The sequence below is a fragment of the Mus musculus genome, chromosome X (genome assembly GCF_000001635.26).
Source record: "Mus musculus strain C57BL/6J chromosome X, GRCm38.p6 C57BL/6J".
NCBI lineage: Eukaryota > Metazoa > Chordata > Mammalia > Rodentia > Muridae > Mus > Mus musculus.
In genome coordinates, this window is record NC_000086.7 from 13,322,789 (window position 1) to 13,329,911 (window position 7,123).

Sequence of the window (7,123 nt, forward strand, 5' to 3'; positions counted from 1 at the left end):
TGGGCCTTGAGAAACATCAGTAGTGAAAGTCATTGCTGGTTTATCAGACTCGGCAAAATTAATTTCCTCATGTGGGGAAGGCATTATTTCAAGGGGTGGGGCTGAGGGTACTACTTCCTCAGGTGGGGCAAACCCTTGAGAATCTGAAGATTCAAAATTCTCAGCTTCAACATGGTCTTCCCACACATCCCCATCCCATGTTGTAGGATCCCATTCTTTGCCAATTAGAGCCCTTACTTTAACTGTCGACACACTCTGAGGCTGAGACTTGAATTTTCGCTGTAGTTCAGCCAACCTTACAATGAGAGTTTCTGTTTGATTTTCTGCAACTTGAGCTCTATTGCTACAAGAGAGAAGATTCTCCTCAAGGACACACTTAGCAACTTTTAGATCGTTTACTTGTGTCTGGAGACTTTCGATTTTATCACACAACTCCTTCCTTTCATTCATCATTCTTTCCACAGATACTAAGAGCAGCCAGCCAGTAAAATCATTTTCCGATTTTTTCCCCATCTTGTAGAAAGCTTTGTGCACTGAATCACCTAATTCATTAAGAAAATCAAGGTCATTAGCTTCTTTAAGTTCGGAATATAGTTTCAACCATGGGTCTTCAAAATTCTCTGAGCTCCCAGGAGGGAGAGAATCTGGAGAGGTTTCAATAGTTGAAAGTGCTGGTGGATCAACAAGCCAATTCCAGTATTTTAAAAGATTCATCCTTTGTACTTCTGTTACTCTAGAACCACTCCTGGTACCAACTTCTGTATTAGTCAGGGTTCTCTAGAGTCACAGAACTTATGAATAGTCTCTAGATAGTAAAGGAATTTATTGATGACTTACAGTCGGCAGCCCAATTCCCAACAATTGTTCAGTCGCAGCTGTGAATGGAAGTCCAAGGATCTAGCAGTTACTCAGTCTCACGCAGCAAGCAGGCGAAGGAGCAAGAGCAAGAGCTAGACTCCCTTCTTCCAATGTCCTTATATTGTCTCCAGCAGAAGGTGTAGCCCAGATTAAAGGTGTGTTCCGCCACACCTTTAATCCCAGATGAAAGGCGTAGCCCAGATTAAAGTTGTGTTCCTTAAACTCGGAGATTCAATCTTCTGGAATCCATAGCCACTATGGCTCAAGATCTTCAAACCAAGATCCAGATAAGGATCTCCAAGCCTCCAGATAAGGGTCACTGGTGAGCCTTCCAATTCCGGATTGTAGTTCATTCCAAATATTGTCAAGTTGACAACCAGAAATAGCCACTACAGGTATGTTGTGGCTTCATTTTCATTAAAGTCTAAAAAGTCTTTAATTTCTTTCTTTATTTCATCTTTGACCAAAGAGTAGTGTGTTGTTCAGTTTCCACGTGAATGTTGGCTTTCTATTATTTATGCTGTTATTGAAGATCAGCCTTAGTCCGTGATAGGATGCATCGGATAATTTCAATATTTTTGTATCTTTTGAGGCCTGTTTTGTGACCAACTATATGGTCAATTTTGGAGGAGGTACCTTGTGGTACTGAGAAGAAGGAATATCCTTTTGTTTTAGGATAAAATGTTCTGTAGATATCAATTAAATCCATTTGTTTCAAAACTTCTGTTAGTGTCCGTGTGTCTCTGTTTAGTTTCTGTTTCTAGGATCTGTCCATTGGTGAGAGTGGGGTGTTGAAGTCTCCCACTATTATTGTGTGAGGTGCAATGTGTGCTTTGAGCTTTACTAAAGTTTCTTTAATGAATGTGGCTGCCCTTGCATTTGGAGCATAGATATTTATAATTGAGAGTTCATCTTGGTAGATTTTACCTTTGATGAGTACGAAGTGCCCCTCCTTGTCTTTTTTGATAACTTTGGGCTGGAAGTTGATTTTATTTGATATTAGAATGGCTACTCCATCTTGTTTCTTCTGACCATTTGCTTGGTAAATTGTTTTCCAGCCTTTCACTCTGAGGTAGTGTCTGTCTTTTTCCCTGAGGTGGGTTTCCTGTAAGCAGCAAACTGGGTCCTGTTTGTGTAGCCAGTCTATTAGTCTATGTCTTTTTATTGGGGAATTGAGTCCATTGATGTTAAGAGAAATTAAAGAAAAGTAATTGTTGCTTCCTGTTATTTTTGTTGTTAAAGTTGGGATCCTGTTCTTGTGGCTGCCTTCTTTTAGGTTTGTTGAAGGATTACTTTCTTGCTTTTTCTAGGGTGTAGTTTCTGTCTTGTGTTGGTGTTTTCCATTTATTATCCTTTGAAGGGCTGGATTCGTGGAAAGATATTGTGTGAATTTAGTTCTATCATGGAATACTTTGGTTTCTCCATCTATGGTAATTGAGAGTTTTACTGGGTATAGTAGCCTGGGTTGGCATTTGTGTCCTCTTAGGGTCTGCAGAACATCTGTCCAGGATCTACTGGCTTTCATAGTCTCTGGTGAGAAGTCTGGTGTAATTCTAATAGGCCTGCCTTTATATGTTACTTGACCTTTTTCCCTTACTGCTTTTAATATTCTGTCTTTATTTAGAGCATTTGTTGTTATTATGTGTCGGGAGGAACTTCTTTTCTGGTCCAGTCTACTTGGATTTCTGTATGCTTCTTGTATGTTCATGGTCATCTCTTTCTTTAGGTTTGGGAAGTTTTCTTCTATAATTCTGTTGAAGATATTTGCTGGCCCTTTAATTGAAAATCTTCATTCTCATCTACTCCTATTATCTGTAGGTTTGGTCTTCTCATGTGTCCTGGATTTCCTGGAGGTTTTGAGTTAGGATCTTTTTGCATTTTGCATTTTCTTTGATTGTTGTGCCCATGTTCTCTATGGAATCTTCTGCACCTGAGATTGTCTCTTCTATCTCTTGTATTCTGTTGCTGATGCTCGCATCTATGAGTCCTGATTTCTTTCCTAGGGTTTCTATCTTGAGAGTTGTCTCACTTTGTATTTTCTTTATTGTTTCTACTTCCCTTCTTAGGTCTTGGATGGTTTTGTTCAATTCTATCACCTGTTTGGTTGTGTTTTCCTGTAATTCTTTAAGGACTTCTACCTTTTTAGTAGTGTTCTCCTGTATTTTTTTTTTTTTTTGTGGGTGCAGCGAACTTTATTGATGGTATTCAAGAGAGTAGGTAGGGCTCCCTAGGCTCCTCCTGTTATGGGGGTCTGGGGTGGAAATTGTGAGGGAGATTCTCAGTGTTGGGGGCCGAGTTGGGATAGAGACTCCTCAGCAACTGAGGGCCTCTCTCTTGCTCTCAGTGTCCTTGCTGGAGTGGGTGGTCCAGGGTTTCTTACTCCTTGGAGGCCATGTAGGCCATGAGGTTCACCCTGTTGCTGTAGCCTTATTCATTGTCATACCAGGAAATGAGCTTGACAAAGTTGTCATTGAGAGCAATGCCAGCCCCAGCATCAAAGGTGGAAGAGTGGGAGTTGCTGTTGAAGTCACAGGAGACAACCTGGTCCTCAGTGTAGCCCAAGATGCCCTTCAGTGGGCCCTCAGATGCCTGCTTCACCACCTTCTTGATGTCATCATACTTGGCAGGTTTCTCCAGGCAGCACGTCAGGTCCACGACGGACACATTGGGGATAGGAACACGGAAGGCCATGCCAGTGAGCTTCCCGTTCAGCTCTGGAAAGACCTTGCCCACAGCCTTGGCAGCACCAGTGGATGCACGGATGATGTTCTGGGCAGCCCCATGGCCATCATGCCACAGCTTTCCAGAGGGGCCATCCACAGTCTTCTGGGTGGCAGTGATGGCATGGACTGTGGTCATGAGCCCTTTCATGATGCCAAAGTTGTCATGGATGACCTTGGCCAAGGGGGTTAAACAGTTGGTGATGCAGGATGCATTGCTGACAATCTTGAGTGAGATTTTTCGTGGTTCACACCCATCACAAACATGGGGGCATCGACAGAAGGGGAGGAGATGATGACCCTTTTGGCTCCACCCTTCAAGTGGGCCCCAGCCTTCTCCATGGTGGTGAAGACACCAGTAGACTTCACGACATACTCAGCACTGGCCTCACCCCATTTGATGTTAGCAGGATCTCGCTCCTGGAAGATGGTGATGGGCTTCCCATTGATGACAAGCTTCCCATTCTCGGCCTTGACTGTGCCGTTGAATTTGCTGTGGGTGGAGTCATACTGGAACATGTAGACCATGTAGTTGAGGTCAATGAAGGGGTCGTTGATGGCAACAACCTCAACTTTGCCATGTGGAGAGCAGAAGGCAGCCCTGGTGACCAGCATCTAATACGGCCAAATCTGTTCACACCGACCTTCACCATTTTGTCTACGGGACGAGGCTGGCACTGCACAAGAAGATGCAGCTGTCTCTGGAACAGGGAGGAGCAGAGAGCCTCTCCTGTATTTCTTTGAGTTATTAATGCCCTTCTTAAAGTTCTCTACCAGCATCATGAGATATGATTTTAAATCCGAGTCTTGATTTTTGGGTGTGTTGGGGTATCCAGGACTGCCTGAGGTGGGAGTGCTGGGTTCTGATGATGGTGAGTGGTCTTGGTTTCTGTTATTAAGATTCTTAGGAGCCGGGCATGGTGGCACACGCCTTTAATCCCAGCACCTGGGAGGCAGAGGCAGACGGATTTCTGAGTTCGAGGCCAGCCTGGTCTACAAAGTGAGTTCCAGGACAGCCAGGGCTATACAGAGAAACCCTGTCTCGAAAAATCAAATCAAAACAAAACAAAAAACAAGATTCTTATGTTTGCCTTTTGCCATCTGGTAATCTCTGGAGTTAGTTGTTATAGTTGTCTCTGGTTGGAGCTTGTTCCTCCTGTGATTCTGTTAGCCTGTCAGCAGTCCTGGCAATCCAGCTCTCTCCTGAGTCTCAGTGGTCAGAGTACTCTCGGCAGGCAAGCTCTCCTCTTGTAGGGAAGTTGCACAGAGGTCTGGGGTTCAGACCAGCCTCCTGGGTGAAGATGGAGGCCCAAAACAGGGCTTTCCCAGAAGATGTGTTGCCTCTGCAGTCTGCATGCTCACCTGCACAGACTGGTCTCCGAGGGTCGCAGGACACAAGATGGCTCTCTCACCTGCTCTGGTGGTCAGAGCCCTCCCAGGTGGACACCTCCCCTCTGGCGGGAAAGGTGCCCCATGTTTGAAGCCTAAAACCGGGTCTGTCCCAGAAGCGGTGTTGCTTCTGCAGTCTGCACTCTCACCTGTGCAGATTGGTTTCTGAGGGACTCGGGACCCAAGATGGCTCCCTCACCTGCTCCTGCATGTCCAAATTTTAAAGGTCTTGTCCACAGTAGGTTTTTGACTTATCAATAAAAGATGCCAGTGGCCAATGGTTGGGCAAAGGGAGATGGGGCGGGACCCTTAGAGTTGCTCAGGCTACGATGCAGGGGGGAAGAGGGAGAAAAATCTCCATAAAGTGGTGGGATGCGGATGGACGGAGCAGCTGCAGGAGATAATGCCAACCAATCATGTGAGATTTTGGGTGAGTGGCCACTGGCCACTTCCCCTGATTGGGCCTAGGGTAGCAGGCAGAGGATTAGAAGTGCCCAGCCATTGAGCTAGACAGCATATTAAATTAACTAATGTATGTGTGTCTTTCATTCGTGGATCCAAAGATTCCCTGGGTGGGTGGCTGGAAGCCTGACCTGCCAGGAGCATAAAGTGGAGTGGCTAAAAACTCATGCTACAACCACCCTTTCTTCTTATTCCATTGATGCAGCCTTGGCTGAGGCCCCCACCATCTGTTTCCCTCACCTGAAATGCTCCAGCAGCTTTGTGATCCAGCTACTTGGATGTTCTCAACCTTGAATATTTTGTCTGGACAGAAGTCAGAGTGATCTGTGTCAAGGGGCAAGTTAGGCATGTTCCAATTAAACTCTACAGTACCAGTTAAAGAAACAATTACAGCAAGCCAAATGTGGTGATGAGCATCTGTAATTCTACCATTAGGGAGGTAGAACCAGGAGACTCACTACAGGATGGAGGCCAGTTTGTCTACATAGTGAGTTCCAGGCCAGTCTGAACTACATAGTGAGACTCTGTCTCAAAAGATCAAAAAAGAAAAACAAGGGGCTGGAGAGATGGCTCAGCGGTTAAGAGCACTTGCTGCTCAAACAGAGAATGCCACTTCAGTTCCCAGAACCCATGTTGGGCAGGTCATAGCCTGCCTCTAGGGATCTGAAACCCTTTGCTGGCCTCCATGGTACCTGCACTCACATGGTATGCTCATGCAAGCACATACGTGTGTACATGTGCACGTATACTCACAAAATTTCAATGTCTATTTGTATATTGACTTGCTATCTATATTATCTTGTTTGGTAGAGCATTTTCTGTCCATTTGCATACGTGGCTTGTAGGGCTGGGACCATCATTCATTGAGCGGCTGGTTGCCTAGTAAGTAGAGGCCTTAGGTTCATCCCCAGTACAAAAAGGAAAAAAAAAATTGTAAGCTGGTTGCAGTGGTACATGTCTAGAGTCCTAGCATGTGAGAGGCTGAGGAAAGAGGATTGATTGCCAAGAGTTTTAAGCCAGTCTGGATTACAGAGTGAGTTCCAGGCAAGTTTAGGCTTACAGAGTAAGACCCTGTTTAACAACATAACACCCCTCTCAACTCTTTCCAGATACATGCCCCACACCACCACCTCAGTTTTTTGAGAAAGGGTTTGCTATGGAGCCCAGGCTGGCCTAGAATGTTTAGCAGTCTTCCTGCCTTAGTGTCTGTCTTGAGGGCTGGGATTACAGGCATGTGATAACATGCCTAGTACGCTCCTCTCCTTACTGGTAATTGAACCTAGGATCTCATGCACGTTGGTCAAGCGCTCTACCACTGAACTAAGGATGCCTACCGGTTTTCAATCTTGAAACAGTCTTTTTTGTTGTGGGTGATGTTTTTTTTTTTTTAAATTTACGTATATATGATTCATTCATTCGTGCACCCATTCATTCAGAGCAGGGTCCCACATATCCCAGGCTGGCCTTGAACTTGATATGTAGCAAGAATGACCTTCACCTTCTGATCCTCTTGCCTTTCCTCCCAGTTGTGGCGAGTGTAAGTGTGCCCTCCAAAACGGGGAACAGTTTGTCTTTTGTTTTCTTAATGGGAAGTTTTCAAGTAGTTCAATGTGGCTGTTCAACCTACCTGTGATGTCTTGGGTGGTCTGTGGCTTTCGCAGTAGGATACATTCATTCTCTGCAGGAGCTCTACG

General features: G+C 45.1%; 1 pseudogene; it reads right to left on the reverse strand.

Annotated features, from left to right (window-relative positions):
* On the reverse strand, nt 3,020-4,249 carry Gm7129 (predicted gene 7129; annotated as a pseudogene).